This window comes from Hakea prostrata, chromosome 3 (assembly GCF_041222555.1).
Source record: "Hakea prostrata isolate BN-2017 chromosome 3, UWA_Hpros_2, whole genome shotgun sequence".
Taxonomy (NCBI): Eukaryota; Viridiplantae; Streptophyta; class Magnoliopsida; order Proteales; family Proteaceae; genus Hakea; species Hakea prostrata.
This window is the reverse complement of record NC_142602.1, coordinates 26,780,902-26,796,543: the sequence shown is the minus strand read 5'-3', so window position 1 is coordinate 26,796,543 and position 15,642 is coordinate 26,780,902.

Genomic DNA, 15,642 nt, shown 5'->3' with positions numbered 1-15,642 from the left:
CTCTTCCTCAAGCGGCCGGGGTTGGGCTCCTTCATATGTTTCATATACCAGAGCTTTTCTTTTGTGCACAGGCAAGGACTTACCATCATCAGGACCAGAAGAAGAGCTACCATGCCAGCTTCATTGTTATCGATAAGAAGATAGAAATTTAAGTTGTTTTTAAAGAGGAATGAAATGTTTGTGGCTTAGAAAGCTAAGGTGATGAGGTCATTGTAAGGGACATGTCTTAAGGCTTTTTGGGTATCAATTCTCATTCTCAATTTCTGAATTTTTTTTTTCCTTCTTTTTTCTTTAGGCTTTTTTCCTTCATGCAAGGTTTGGAATGGGCAAAAAGGATGGAAGTGTGGAGGCTATGGGTTGAATATGATTCAATGGTTGTGGTGATATTGATACAGCAAAGAAAAATCCCCTGGATCATCCTATAACGATGGAGAGGCCTAGCACATTCTTAGCCAGCATTGTTTGGAAGATTTCCCATTGGTATACGGAAAATACGGAAAATAATAAGACACTCATTTCTTGGCAAATAAGGCTGCCAGATTGGGACATTCAGTGGTTAATTCGCCCGAGACAACATCTATAAAATGTGAACTGGATCTCAAGGCATCTAGACGCTCTCGGTTCAGATTCTAGTTTTTTTTTTTCTCTTGTTTATCTGTGAGTGGGAACAAAGCCAAGTTTATTGCAACCATTTACATACATACATGGTTGCAAGTTAGAAACAACCTCTTCAAGGAGCTGGAATAATGATACATGTGAGATAAATGCTGATTACAAATTAATATAGATATTACTAGATGTTGAGGTTACTTTGAGGGAAAGAAAAAAAAAAAAAAGAAAAAAAAAGAAAAGAGGTTCAACATAAGGCAAACACAAACTTGCTTATATGGATTTGAATAAGGATTTAATTACATGTACATATAGTTAATTTCCTATACTGCTCAAAAATTAACAAACCCTAAATACACAGTAGCCTGATTTATATCAGTTTCTTCAACCATTATGCATACACACTTGATCAGGTTTTTTTCATATATTTTGTGGCATAAAATAGAGAAACATCACACCATAGATAAAGAGTAATTTATGGCAGCCACTTATTACTATTACCCTTTACCATCACCCTCCTGTGGGTGAATTCATTTGGTTAAAGTCTCCAATGGTCATGCCACGGTGGTCATTGGCAACCATGGTAAAGTAGCCTGATGTGCTGCTAGCCTTGTCACCTTGCCCTTCTTCTTTCTCCTCCTCAATCACCGTGGTTGGACTCTCTCATATGTTTTATACATCAGAGCTTTATTCCTTTGTGCCCTTGGAGCTACCAACTTCATTGTCAATGTGAAGATAGAAAGGTATCGTTGGGGGATGAAATGTTAATGGCTTAGAAGGAGAAGATAAGGTGAGGTCCCAGCTAGGGTTAAGGGATAGGATTTGTGTCGTCCCTTGTTAATTTCTCAAGGAATTCATGGAACCTCCACCAAAATGAGGAGAAAATCTAGTGGGATGCACAATATAGTCCATTAATTTTGTTTTTAGCATCATTAATTGATGGGATTAGAAAACTTAATCTCAGGCAGTCAGGGATTGAGCAACTTAAGTTGGTTTTTGACCAAGTAAAAAGAAGGTGAATGAAAAACAGTCATTTATCTGTTGCATTGGCTAATGATGTCAAGTATAACTTTTAAAAATTCTCTTGAAAATTTTTTTTATGGTCCTTTATTTTATTTAGAGGCCAAGTTGTGTATATTGCATTTTTTAATGATGGATTGAGCTTCTCCTCAACCAGGTAATAACTTGAGGACAGGGCAAGTGGTTGATGGTAGTCAATTTTATTTCATTGTAGATGAAGTGAAATTTCTTTTTAAATGATTACTCAATTGTTCTACCATTTAGATTCACAATTTTAAAGGTGGCACTTGAATTGACAAGGGATCTTATCTAAACTGCACACGGAGTGTTTAGTGCTTTTCATCATTTTCTCATTCTGAACCTAATAAGATTTGGTCCATGTCTATGGAGCTGGTATGTATTCATGGGACTAGTGTGGCTAAATTTTTTTTTTTTTTTTTTTTTTTTTTTGAGTAAATCGCTGAAGAAATTTATGGTATGGGTCTGCATGTCTAAATACATAAATGGAACCATTGATGAAGATGGATGGTTTGGAAATCTACCAACTTCATGTCTGTAACTGAGTCCTTTATAGTCTCGTTCCTAACATTATCTTCGGTCTCTCATATCTCCATGTATTTCACCCAAAAAAAAAAACAAAAAAATCTTCATGTATCAATCCTTAAGAATTATATATGTAATTTTAATTTTTGTTGTAAACTATTTACACATCTTAAGTTTGCAAACTGTTGCATTTACACCCTTTAGAATTTACTCTATTGAGTCTACAGCCCAATGTTTATATGAAAAGAACCTCTATTATTTGAATGAGGTTTAGCATTACTTGGAAGCCACTTACTACTTTTACCCTAATTTACATCAGCCTCCTGGGGTTGTATTCAATCGTTTTGTCAAAGTAATGCCAATGGTGGTCATTATCTTCCTTTGTAGAGTACCAGATGTCTGCTAACCTTGTCACCTGCCTGCCCACCCTTCTTTTTCTTCCTCAAGCAGCCGCGTGGTTGGGCTCCCTCATATGTACACCACAGCCTTCCTTTTGTGCACTTAAGGCAAGGGCTTACCATCATCAGTACCAGAAGAAGAGTACCAGCTTCAGTGTTACTGATGAGAAGATAGAAATTTAAGTTGTTTTTTAAAGAGGAATGAAATGTTTGTGGCTTAGAAAGCTAAGGTGATGAGCACATTATGAGGGACACGTCTTTAAGGCTTCTTTGGTATCAATTCTCATTCTTATTTTTTGATTTATTTTATTTTATTTTTTACGTGTTTGGTATCTATTTTAAATCTTATTTTTTCTTCAGAGAAGTAGAAAATCCTTCAAAATCCAAAATAGACTTTCTACTTAGATCATAATAGACTTTATGGTACGGATTTTGGGTCAAACTCATTCTATTCAACTTTGTGCAAGTCACTGAAAATCCCAATGCAAATTGACGATATAATAATTTACATACATTCTTTTGATGAAAGCGATATTATTACTCATTTTCTCACTTCCAAACCCTAATAATCTGTTCTCAACTTTCATTATTTTTTTTCTTCTAGGGTCATATCAAGTATTTAGAGTTTGTTTGGATTTGGTATCGTTCTCGCAGCCCACACCAAAACAGTGATTTACTCTTAGATGTCCAATCAGCTATTGTGCCTCAATAAATTTAGGAGAAAACCAACTAGCTCTGTGTTCGAATAATATTTCACCTCTAACCACAACTCATACTGATTCTTCAACATCATTCGGTTAGGACATCCCCTTTTTTCATTCTATAATTTATTTTAGACAAAAGTTACCAACTATTTTTTTATTTTTATAATAAATGAATTCTTATATTCATTTCTTTTAAATAGGTAAAATAAAGAATGAGAATTGATACAAAAAGAAGCCCTCAGCTAGGATTAAAAGAATATATAAAATGTAGATACCTTGTTTGCAAAGGAATTTTGCTCATGGAACCTCCACTAAAATGAGGGGGAAAAAAATGGTAGGACACAAAAATTTCATTAATTTTATTTTAAATTTTTACAAACACTGCCCCCTCCCCCTCCCCAAACCCACCACACACATTTTTCATAAAAAAACGTGGAATCCCCCTTGCAAATCTTACAAAAAGATCCCTATGTTGGGTACTGTTTATACAAAATGATTGAAATTCAAAATAATTTTAAAATGACTTAGATGCCCCTTAAACCTTAATTTCAAAGTAGAACTTTACGTAGCCTTGCTATATCTGCACAATATTTATAAATCCTAATTAAACAGCCTCTTCATGAAGTCGGGATAATTGTAACCGTGCACATACATATATGGTTACAAGTTAAAAACAGCCGTTTCACGAAGCCAGAGGTTCAACATAAGGCAAAACACAAACTTGCTTATATGGATTTGAATAAGGATTTAGTTACATGTACGTATAGTTGCCTGTATTGCTCAAAAATTAACAAACCCTAAATACATTACTTCTTGCGAGGTGGTCTCTTCCAGTCGTTGGCGTTCTGCATCGCAACAAGTAGGGTTCTGGGTGGTAGTCTCTTGCTAGGCAAGGACTTGAGAACAAGCTTCCATCGAATGACCAAAAAGCTTGCAGTTAGAACAATGGGAGAGTGCCCATTCGTAGACGAGGGATTGTTTGTACTTCGTTCCATCTCATAAGCAAATGGTAACACACTAACACTTCCTACAAGACCTCTTACTGACTGAAAAGCAAAATCTTACGAAACATAGTCATTCCTTTTTCATGGTCAACTGATCAGCACATATTGGCCAGGTTTCCTAGAGTACTCGCAATTCTTCCCAGGGTTTTGGGGCCCTGGAGGTGCAGGTTGAGGCCGTAAATACAAATCCATATCGGCAGTTCTATTGCCTCTTTCTTCTCCATCGAGTCGTTGTCTCGTTGAGCCCCAAACATCCAAGGTGCCTCAGCCATTATTTGATTGCAGGTGCTTTTCTCCTTGAATTCAAACACAAACATATCGTTATCTAGTCTAAAGATTGCCACCCACTTACGTGTGCCCAGCTATGCTCCACATAATTCTTCTTACTTTCGTAAGATGGTTTAGCCCCGAAGGCATAGCCGATTAGGGCCGAAGACCATCGATCTTCCTCTTGAATCACTACTTCATCAATGAAGTCTGCTATAATCTCGTCGTCTTCTATCGTGGGTTCAGTGAACGGTAATTCAGTCAATCCATTCATTACCTACCCTCCTTTAAACAGATTTGCCTATGACTGATGTTGAGGTGGCTGAGAATCACCACTTCCAATGGGTTCCTTGTTGTGAGTGTTGGGGTTGCCCGTGGATGGGCTTGTAGGCTACTTTCAAACGACACTTTTTGAATCATCACATGCAAAAACACTGATGGTTGTGATCGATACAATCAAAATGATGCTATAAGGCATGATTGATGGCCTTGAGAGGACCAAGGAAGCTCAAATCAAAGTTAATCAGATCTGGTGCAATCAACGGCACCTCCTTAACCTGCTACCCAGTGGCGGACCCAGGATGCAATAGTGGGGGGCCGAAGAATGAAAGCCAGATAACCTTCCCATTTGGGATCCCACCTCTGAACTATTTTATTAGATTAAAGAATAGACCCACATATATTTTGTGGGGCCCACACATATTTGAAAAAATGATAAATTATTGATAATGATATTTTCTTCTAACAAAATATAGGTAAAATTAAAACAACAATATAAAAAAAAATATACACATTACTTCAACCCTAAAAAGTTGGATGCAAACTAAAATTTTCTTTGATAGGAGATGTAAACCAAATTTTTTTTTTTAGGTAAGAGATGTAAATCAATGGTAGCTAGTTACTTACTAACTATAGACATTTTATTCACAATACAAAATCAAATAACAAAAATTGCAGAAGAAATAAAGAAACATAAAATATAAAATAAAATAAAAAAGAATAACAAAAAAAGAAAAGAGAAAAAGATAAACAATAAATAAATTGAGCAAGAGAAAGAGACCTAATTGTGGAGTAGATTTGAAATCTTTGGATTCACAAAAGGGAGATTTTTACCTGTTTGGTTGTACGAATCTCTAAATTCATGAAATCTAGAGATTCACATTTTTACACTAAAAACGTGAATCTGTAGATTTATGGGTATGAGGTGAAATCCAGGGATTTCACCCATACCATCAAAACGTTAAGGATTTGAACCATAATTCAATAAATATTTTTTTGGGATAAATCTAGAAATTTCATTCCAAAAATTCAAACTAACCAAACAGTTAATTTTATGAACCATGACTCTAGAGATTTGAAGTCTGTAGATTTGAAATCTCTAAATTTTTGAAATCTACAGACTCAAGTAACCAAACAGGCCCTTAAGCCACGCTTATAGAAAGGGAAGAGAATAAATAGGAAGAAGAAAAAAAAAGGAGAGAGGAGAGAGGAGATAGGAGAATAAATAAGGATTGAAGAGTTAGTTTTTAATTAGAAATAACATTTTGATTTTTGAATACCTCATAAGATTTTTTTTCTTTCAAAAATTTCATTTAACCCACGTTTATAGAAACACAAGATAATAAATAGGAAGAAAATATGAGAGAGAAGAGAGGGGAGAATAAATAGGGATTGATGAATTAATTTTTTATTAAGAATGACATTTATACCCATTATTTTACCTTTAAAATTTGTTCACAATATTGGGGGGGGGGGACAAATAGTGACATTTCACATGTAGGAAGAAAAAAAACTGAAAAAATTAAAGGAATTAAGGGAATATGCATAAAATTTTTAAAAATCCGGGGGACCATGGCCCCCTCCGGCCCCTTCATAGGCTGCTACCGGTGCCAAAGCATAGTACTACATGACCAATAGACCTAGTCCTTGCGTTTGTCAACTTCTTGGGGTGTATGGGGGATGTGAAACTAGAAATGTTTAGGGACAAGATAATAGTGAAATGGTTTGAGAATCTAGCATCACAGGCCAAAGATACCAACCATGAGGCCTGGAAGAGTTGTTCCTACACTTTCTATGAACCTGTTCTTAAATAGGTATCTTTTTTATCAACCAAAAAAAAAATATATGGAGGAGAGCAACACCTTCTATATGCACAGGTGTAAATTTGATCTGAAGGTTTGAATTCTCTAAGCCCGGATTGGGTTTATGTTTGGTTTTTCGACTCAGAGGTTGGGCTATGACTTATGACTGGAAATTACAGGTCTTAGGTTAGGAGTGGGCTGGGCTGGGTTTGAAGCTGCTGGCCCAATCTAACTCTAATTTTAATCTGATTTTCCTTCTATTATGTGCTTGTTCCACTCTTCCTCCTCGCTCCTTTTTTATTGATGAGTACATTTACATCCACTCTGTTGCAAGCAATGAATGACCTTTATACCTCTTAAAATTTATCTTATTACAATTTTTTTCCCATGCTTAACACCGTTAAGTTTAAATATAAAAAACATTTATCCTTTATAAATTTTAATTTAAGTTTCAAAAATAAAAAATATATATATGCACAAAATTCAGTTAATTTCTAGGGTGCTCAACCTTTTATAGGAGACTTTTGCATGAAATTTTTTTTTGGGTAAACTCAAGAATATGATAAATTCAACAAAAAAAAATTAAAATTTTTTTTTTCTTCAAGGGTTTAAAATAAAGAAGGGTAAATTTGGGAATTTTGAAAATGTAATACATGTTGACGCATCAGTTAACCCTATTATTCAAAACACAAGGGATGTGAATGTGATAGAATGATAGTGTTATGAAGGGTGTAAATGTAATTTGCTCATTAATGAATAATGAGGAAATTATCTGAATATTGAAAATAAATTTCTCATTTTCTATGATGCCTGCGAGCAAAAAGAGACACACACATGAGAGAGAGAGAGAGAGAGGGAGAGATGCATGTTTGCTCAGAAATTTCACAAATCCTAAATACATAAGAGGGCTTACTTATATGAAAGGTTTGAAGTATTCCACTATACGATATGATACTAGCCGATACATACCCATGTTGGATACAACTAATATGATATATATTGGTACATCTCTATATTGGATTGCACTAAAATACATTGATCAGTATGATACAATACTCGATACGCGATGACATGTCTCTTAAATTCACCTCACCGGTACGATACTCGATACCAATGCTTTGAACTTAGTTTTAAACTTATATATTTCCTTGCAACAAGTAAGTAAAAAGGCCAGGGTTATTTTGTGGCATAAACAATGGACAAATCACACCGTTGGTCTAAAATTACTTGGTAGGCACTTACTACTATTATCCTAATTTACATCAGCCTCCTAGGGGTCTATTCGTCTTGTCAAAGTCTTGCCGACTGTGTTCATTAACTTCCTTCGTAGGGTACCCAAATGTCTACTAGGCTTGTTAGTTTGCCTTCTTTTTCTTCCTAGCTCGGCTGCTTGGGCTTCCTCGTATGTTTCATACATGAGAGCTTTCTTTTTGTGCACTTTGGCAAGGGCTTACCATCAATAGGACCAGAAGAACAGCTACCAACTTCATTTTTACCGATGAGAAAGATAAACATATAAGATATTTTTAAAGAGGGATGCAATGTTTGCGGCTTAGAAATGGAAGGTGATGAGGTAACTTCTAACATGTCTTATGGCTTTTTGGTTATCAATTCTCATTCTCATTTTCTGATTTTTTTTTCATTTTTTTATATGTTTGGTATTTATTTTAAATTTTATTTTTATTTAGAAGAATAGAAAATTCATAATATTTTTTTTGTCTATTTTGAATTTTAGGTTAAAGACATATTTTATTCAATTTTGCGCAAGTTACTTAAAATTGCAATGCAAGTTGAGGATCTAATAGTAATCTATACTCTTTTTATCAATTTTTATTGTGACGTACTTAACTTATTTTTTTATGCCATAATTTATTCTAGACAAAAGTTACCAAACTATTTTTCATTTTTAATAATAAAAAAATTCTTGTATTCTTTTTATTTTATAAATAAATAAAATAATGAATGAGAATTGATATCAGAAGGCCCTTAGCTAGGTTAAAAGAATAAGATATAGATTCCCTATTTCCAAAGAAATTTGCTCATGAACCTCAACTAAAATGAGGGGAAAATATTGCGTGACACACAATAGACAACATTTTGCATCAAAACCGTGGAATCTCCCATTGCAAATCTTACAAAAAGATCCCTACGTCAGGTATTGTTTATACATAATGGTTGAAATTCAAAATACTTCTAAAATAACCTAAATGCCCCTTAAACCTTATTTTCAAAATAGAACTTTACATGGAGGTAGCCTAGCTATATCTGCACAATATTTACAAATGCTAATTAAACAGACTTACTTGTATCTCTTACACTAACAAGGGTTTAATTTGTTTTTTATATTTTATGGCATAAACCAGGGCCACATCAACCATAGCTTACAGTAATTGGTGGCCATTGATTACCATTATACCCTTGACATCAGCCACCGGAGGATTTACTCCTGTTGTTGAAGTCTCCTATGGGCATGTCATGGTGGTCGTTGTAAACCTCCTTAGAGTACCCAGATGTGCTGCTATCCTTGTAATTGCCTTCCCCTCCTTTTTCTTCCTCTAGTTGTTGTTTTTGGGCTTGGCCGAACGTTTCATCTGCCAGAGCTTTCCTTCCTGCCCTTAGGCAAGTAGGGGTTACGATCATCAATACCAGAAGAAGAGCTACCAACTTCATTGTTACCCTTTTGGAGATAGAAAGATAACTTCTGAAGACGAAATTTTTTGTGGCTTAGAAGGAGAAGTTGAGGTCCTTATATAGAAAATATCTAGCCAGGGTTAAAGGATAGGATAGAGAAGAATCCTTTGCTAATATCCAAAGGAATTATTAGGTCATGGAACCTCCACCAAAAACAGGGGGAAAAAATCTAGTGGGTTGCACTATATACTCCATTAATTTTGATTTTAGCACCATTTAATGATGGACTTAAGGAATTTAATCTCAGGCAGTTCAATGGGGATTAAGAAACTCAAGTTGGTTTTGACTAATCCAGAAGATGGTAAATGAAGTAGATTGTTTAATTACTAGTTGCAATGTCTAATGACCTCAAGCAATGTATCTTTCTAAAATTCAGGTTTAAAGTATCGAAATCGAGTATCATATCAGTCAGGTAATTTTAAGAGACGTATTATCTCGTATCGAATATTGTATCTTTCTATCTAATATATCTTTCTATGATCCAACAAATGTCTTTTATTAAAAAGAGAGAAAAAATGTATCAATATGAAATGTATGGTTATAGCCAATATGAATACGTATCTAGTAGTATTACCGTTGGATATTTTTTACCATGCATGCCTAAAAACCATGCTTACCATGAAATGTAAGTTCCACCATCTGACTTCATTCTCCCTGACAACCGTGGCCGTGTGGGCCTGAATTCATGTGCGCTTGTTGGGCCATTGCTGGTTGATTTCTCTCCTCTGAACCATATGATGATCCCCTTTCCATCAATCATATGGCAGCTATACACCACCATTCATGTAAATCATTCATCAGAAGAGGCATAGACGAAATGTTGAGGTATTTGAATTATGACTTAACAGTGTAATGAGTCTTATGAGAGAGTACATTAATGTGTGAAATCTAGTATTGTCTATAAGTACTAACTGAAAGCAATGGTTTAGATAGTTCAAACTAGATTGAGATAATAGTTTTAAGCAAACACTCCTAATCCTAGTATAAAATTCATCATCTTTATGCCATGCATGGCATCACCTTTCTCCACTTGATCATAAGTTCATCCATGTATGCATTCTTATGCTAGGGGCCAAGAGACCTGAATATATGGACCCATTGCCAGCTCCAGTGCTGCATTTAATAAGAGAGAAGTGAAGCAAAAGTTGACGAAAGGGAAAGGCAGAAGAGGCCCAGGTGATGGTTGATAGCTAGAAAGAGAGACCAGAGACATTAAAGCCAGCTGAGCTTTTGATTTGGCAATTTCTCTGGTTCGGCCTGGGAGGAACAGGTGCAATCAAATCAGAAATTAATCCAAATGGAAAGTTGTGGGCCAGAAGAAGAAGAAGAAGAAATTTGCGTGCCAGCATTTGGATCCAATAATTCCCGGGAAAGACGAAGTGGACCAGAGCGGAAACTGGAAAGCCAAACTGCCAAAAGCTTTAGGGAACATATAGTTAATGGCTTAGCTGTCTGTCTCAGCTCCCATTGATCTCGTGAGTTCAGGTGTGGGTGTACCTCTGAGGTGCTCGTGGCTACATGGGACCTTACTCTTTTGTTTCTCAGTTCGCGTGGAGCAATCAATACACACTAAGTGAACAGGAAATTATTATTGTTATGTTGTGGCTCAATTCCTGGTATTTAAGTTCGAAGATAAACTTGTATCCATATAGTTGCTGGGTGATTCGAATAACCTAATTCGTGAAATCTATGATGGAAGCAGAAGGCTTGGGGCGATGGGGAATGATGCGGTGGATCAATCCATTTATCCGATCATAATCTATAATGATGTGTCTCAATTATTATTCAAATGCCGGCTAAGCCCTTCGAATTCCAGAAACGATGAGTCATGCAAGAAAGGTTAGACGCGGGCCGGCTCGTATGTCGGGCAACCGCCTCCGATGGCTAAGTCAAACAGTGAACAGATTAAAATCCCGTGCAAAAGCTATACAAGATTATGTTCAAAATATATTGGATGCTTACCGGAGGGGTGAGTCCTTGTTTAAATAGTGTATTTGTTACCTTTTCCGGATTGGGCAGGTTTCCTCGACGAGAGCCTTTATTTCTCCCTGGACTACGCTCTCTTGTCGTTCGTCCCGCTCAATCATCCTTGTAGTTGACCTTCTATCTATGGCGTTGTTGCCATATAGGTTGAGCATGAGTGATGCTCTTCCTTGGTTAATCGGTAAAGATCCTGACTGATCATCTGGTTTAGCCCCACCTGGGTCCAAAGCCGGATCGGGTACAAAACCTCCCGTATCATATAAATATGTATCATATGCTTTCCTAATAGGTCATTGTGAGATTTAAGATTCACTTTAGGGCTTTTGGGCTAGTGATAGTTTTTTGTAATGCTTTTTTAGAGATTGGTTGAGAAATCTCCATTACAATTTTTTCCTACATGATAAAAATTCTTCTCTTTCTTCTTTGTGTTACAGATTGTAGTTAATTACTATTCATGATTCCTTAATGGTTTTTAACCAATTATTCTTATTATGTCAATTCCTATTCATGATTCTTTGATGCAATCCTAGGATCGCTAGGATCAGTATGAAGGATAAAAAAAATTGAAAAGAAAGGATAAAAATAGGTACGTCATTCAATAGCTTTCCAAGGCTACAGAAAAAAGATTCTTCAAGGCCCAAATCCAAATCAACTTGATAAATGGCCGCAAGGACTTGTATATAAAAGCAAAGAAACATCACAGTTGAGTAACAAAATAAAGCAATGTTCTCATTTATGTAAAAAGAATATACTAATGACTTGGAGAGGGGGGGGGTGTTCTAGAATTTTTTTAAACAAAGTGTCAAAACATATTCAAAATGGAAGGTGGGTTTTCCGCCTAGTTGGTTGCATACGCTGTCTTCCATTGCGGTGGCTTTTTTTTTTTTTTTTATGTTTTTTTTGGTAGAGATTACATAGGCTATTCAAATGATAGACTTGGATGACTCCAACTTGCAAGATTGCTACCATTGGAGGTTGGAAATGGATGGTAGGTTTTGCTTAAAACCAGTTTGGAATTACTTGGGAATAAAGTTTACCAAGGTGTCTTGGCATCGGACAATTTGAGGTATGCATTTGAGGAAAAACATCATTTGTTGTGCACATCAATGCACTTTTATACCAAATCATAGGCTAGGAAAGCAAAGAAATTATAAGGCTTTTTTGAACTTTTCAAATTTGAAATCAAGCTTTAAATCTCAGCATATGATTTGGTATAAAAATGCGTTGATGTGCATAGCAGCAAACTGTGCACAACAGGGGATTTTTTTCCGCAACCAAGGCAGAGTGTTTTTGGGTGGCATTTGATGTTGGGCAGGGCTCCAACGGATAGCAATGTGCAGCAATGTGGTTTCTCATTAGCTTCAAAGCTTTGACCACTTGTTTGTGCAATGTGAGTTTGTTGGGGAGCTATGGAGGTAGTTTTGTGCTCTTTTTGAAGTTAGGTGGTCTCCCTTAATGCCCCTAGTTGAGTTTTGGGATTTTTTGGATAGTAAGGGCCATCTCACTGCCCTTGTGAATGTGTGGTTGAAGGACTTTGTGCACATTCCTTATTTGACTTGACAAGAGTGCAATTGAAGGAGGTTTGAGAATAAGGTGTGTGGGGTGGAGTGGGTTTTTCATGTTTATTCTATTGGAGCTACATGAGGAGACCTATTTGACGGATGGCCAGCTGAGTAGGGTGGATCTCTTGGTGATGCAGTGTGCTAACTTCAAGATCAAGGATAAGGTTAGTATAGAACCCAGAGAGGTGACTTGGCAGAGGCTTACTCTTGGGTGGGTTAAGTTAAATGTGGATGGGTCAGCTCTTGGGTCTCCTAGTAGAGCTAGAGTGGGTGGTGTGATTAGAGACACAAGTGCCAGGGTTATCTCGTCTTTCTCCTGATTCATGGAAGTGAAAACCAGTCTAGAGGCTGAATTTATTGGATTCATGAAAGGCTTGGTAGCAGCCCATTCCTTGCAGATGAGAAAATTGTGGATTGAGATGGACTTAATGGTAGTGGTCATGGTCATGGAATCCTCTTCTTTCCCTTCGTATGTGTTACAAAAGTGGTGGGATTTGAAGGGCTTTATGGATAGTATTGAATGGAGGATCTCGCATAGTTAGTATAAATGAATCCAGTGGCAGACTTTCCTGCGAAATCTATAGTAAGGGATCAAACTTCTCCTCTTTTAGGGGAGTGGCATGAACATATCCATCATGAGTTGTAGTGGGATGCTTCAGAGCTCTCAAAGTTCATATTTTAGTGGCAATTTCTTTGTTTTATCATTGATATGAGAACTGGCCAGGTTGCGGGCAACCATTGTTATAGGGTTGAGTGTATGTTGGTTCCTTTAAATGTATACTTTCTTCCATAATTTCAATAAAAGTCTGATCTTTTTAGTTAAAAAAAATACTTAATTAGATACATAGCTAATATGCTAGTTATTTTAATAGAGAGATAGCAAACATGCTAATTATTTGATTAGAAAGGTAGTAAATGTGCTAATCACTTAAATGGAATAATAGTAAACATACTAATAATTTAAATAGGTAAAAATCTTCTTTTTTTTTTTTTTTCCAAGCCTTTCAAATCAGCTCTCTTTACCTTCTAAGCTTGGATGATGTCAATGCAAGATTACATCAGGTTGAGAGACCTCCATTACAATTTCTTCCTGTATAATAAAAGTTATTCTTCTTTGTATTTCAGATTGTTTTCAATCTCTATTCATGATTGCTTAGTATTTTTTTTTTTAACAACAACTACTAACTACTATTATTTTGCTTAGGGTGGGGGGAAAAAAACAACTACTAACTACTATTATTTTGCTTAGGGTGGGGGAAGAAGACCTCGGTAAGGGTTGGAAATTTTGGTTTCAATTAAGTTTTTTTTTTTTGTTATTATCCGTTTCAATTAAGTCAAGTAAAAATTAGAAAAATTAGAAAACTTGGTCAAGAATCATGTAGATTATGTTAAATGAACTATATGACGGTATTGGGTTGTAAGTTATCCAAGTAAAAAATATTTCCTAGTCTTTATTTGAGTCGCTACAAATTTAGTCGTCTTCAAAAATCCATAAGCTAAGGGGCGAAACAGGATCAAATAGACTCAAGATTCTTCAAACCCTGGTCTAACCCTTGAAGGAGGTTGGGAGAAGTGTTGGCCTCTTCTTTTTTCCTTTCCTTTTTATTTTTCTTTGGAGGGAAAGCAAACATTACATTATAGAAAAAGGAACCGTTACAACTAAGCATTTGCATTGCTCTGGGAGTACAACAGAAATATAAGGAGTTCTATTGTATATCCTAGAGAACACAAGACTGAAGACATCACAACAACGCAGGCAAAGGGACTGTATAAAACCGGACATGAACAAGCCTTTGGAATGGTTCTAACAAAACCAGTGCTAAATAATTAGGCCAAAACGCTTCATGATGTGGTATGGGCAGTAGGGTAGGTACCACAGAACTGTTAGACCACACTTCTTGAAGCGAAAGTTGATGGGTTCCTACCTTCAAAACGCCTTGCAGCACCCCATCTAATATAGCTTCAAGCAACGTTTCAAAAACATCCTTGCCTACTTGAATATATACACAACGACCTGACTAACCAAAATAGTCTTCAAAGCATTACCTGGCTTCACTATCTTACCGTTTTTTCACCCACTCATTTTTGGATTTCCAAATATACTAACAGGAAACAGCAAAGACAGAAATAAATCAATTGAGAAAGCTTTTTTGTCATCTCAACTGAGAACTCCAGTGACTGACAACAGAGAGATCATGTAACGAATCAGCTTTACAGAATTCTGTCTTTAAGCCCAACGGCCCCGCAAAATGGATGTGTTTAGCAACATGACAACTCAAAAATAGATGCCAGATAGTCTCAACTGATTGTGAACATAAAGGGCAATACGGTCCAGTAAAGCTTTCCATTTAGAAATTCTTCCCTTTACTGCTGCTAGTCCATTGTGAAGTAGTCTCCAAGAGATAATCTTACCAGGAAAGATAATCTTATACCGAGGGTGCCACCATTTGATGGTAACTTAATCCCACCCAAATTAAGATAAAAAAAAAGATGTAATGCAGCCATCCTAGTGAATAGTAATGTATTTTTAGTTCTGAGATAATATACATTGCCAACGGTATTGGGATACGGATGCACAATCACAAACAGAGAATAAACACAAGCAAAATACACAAGAAGAATTTAACGTGGTTTGGCAAAATCTTGCTTACGTCCACCAGAGAGAAAAGAGATTCCACTATCTCCAGGAAACCTCACACCATTCTCACACCCACAAGTGTAACCATTTGATTTTGTTCTCTTTCTAGATTATTCCACATAGATTATTTATAGGAAAACCT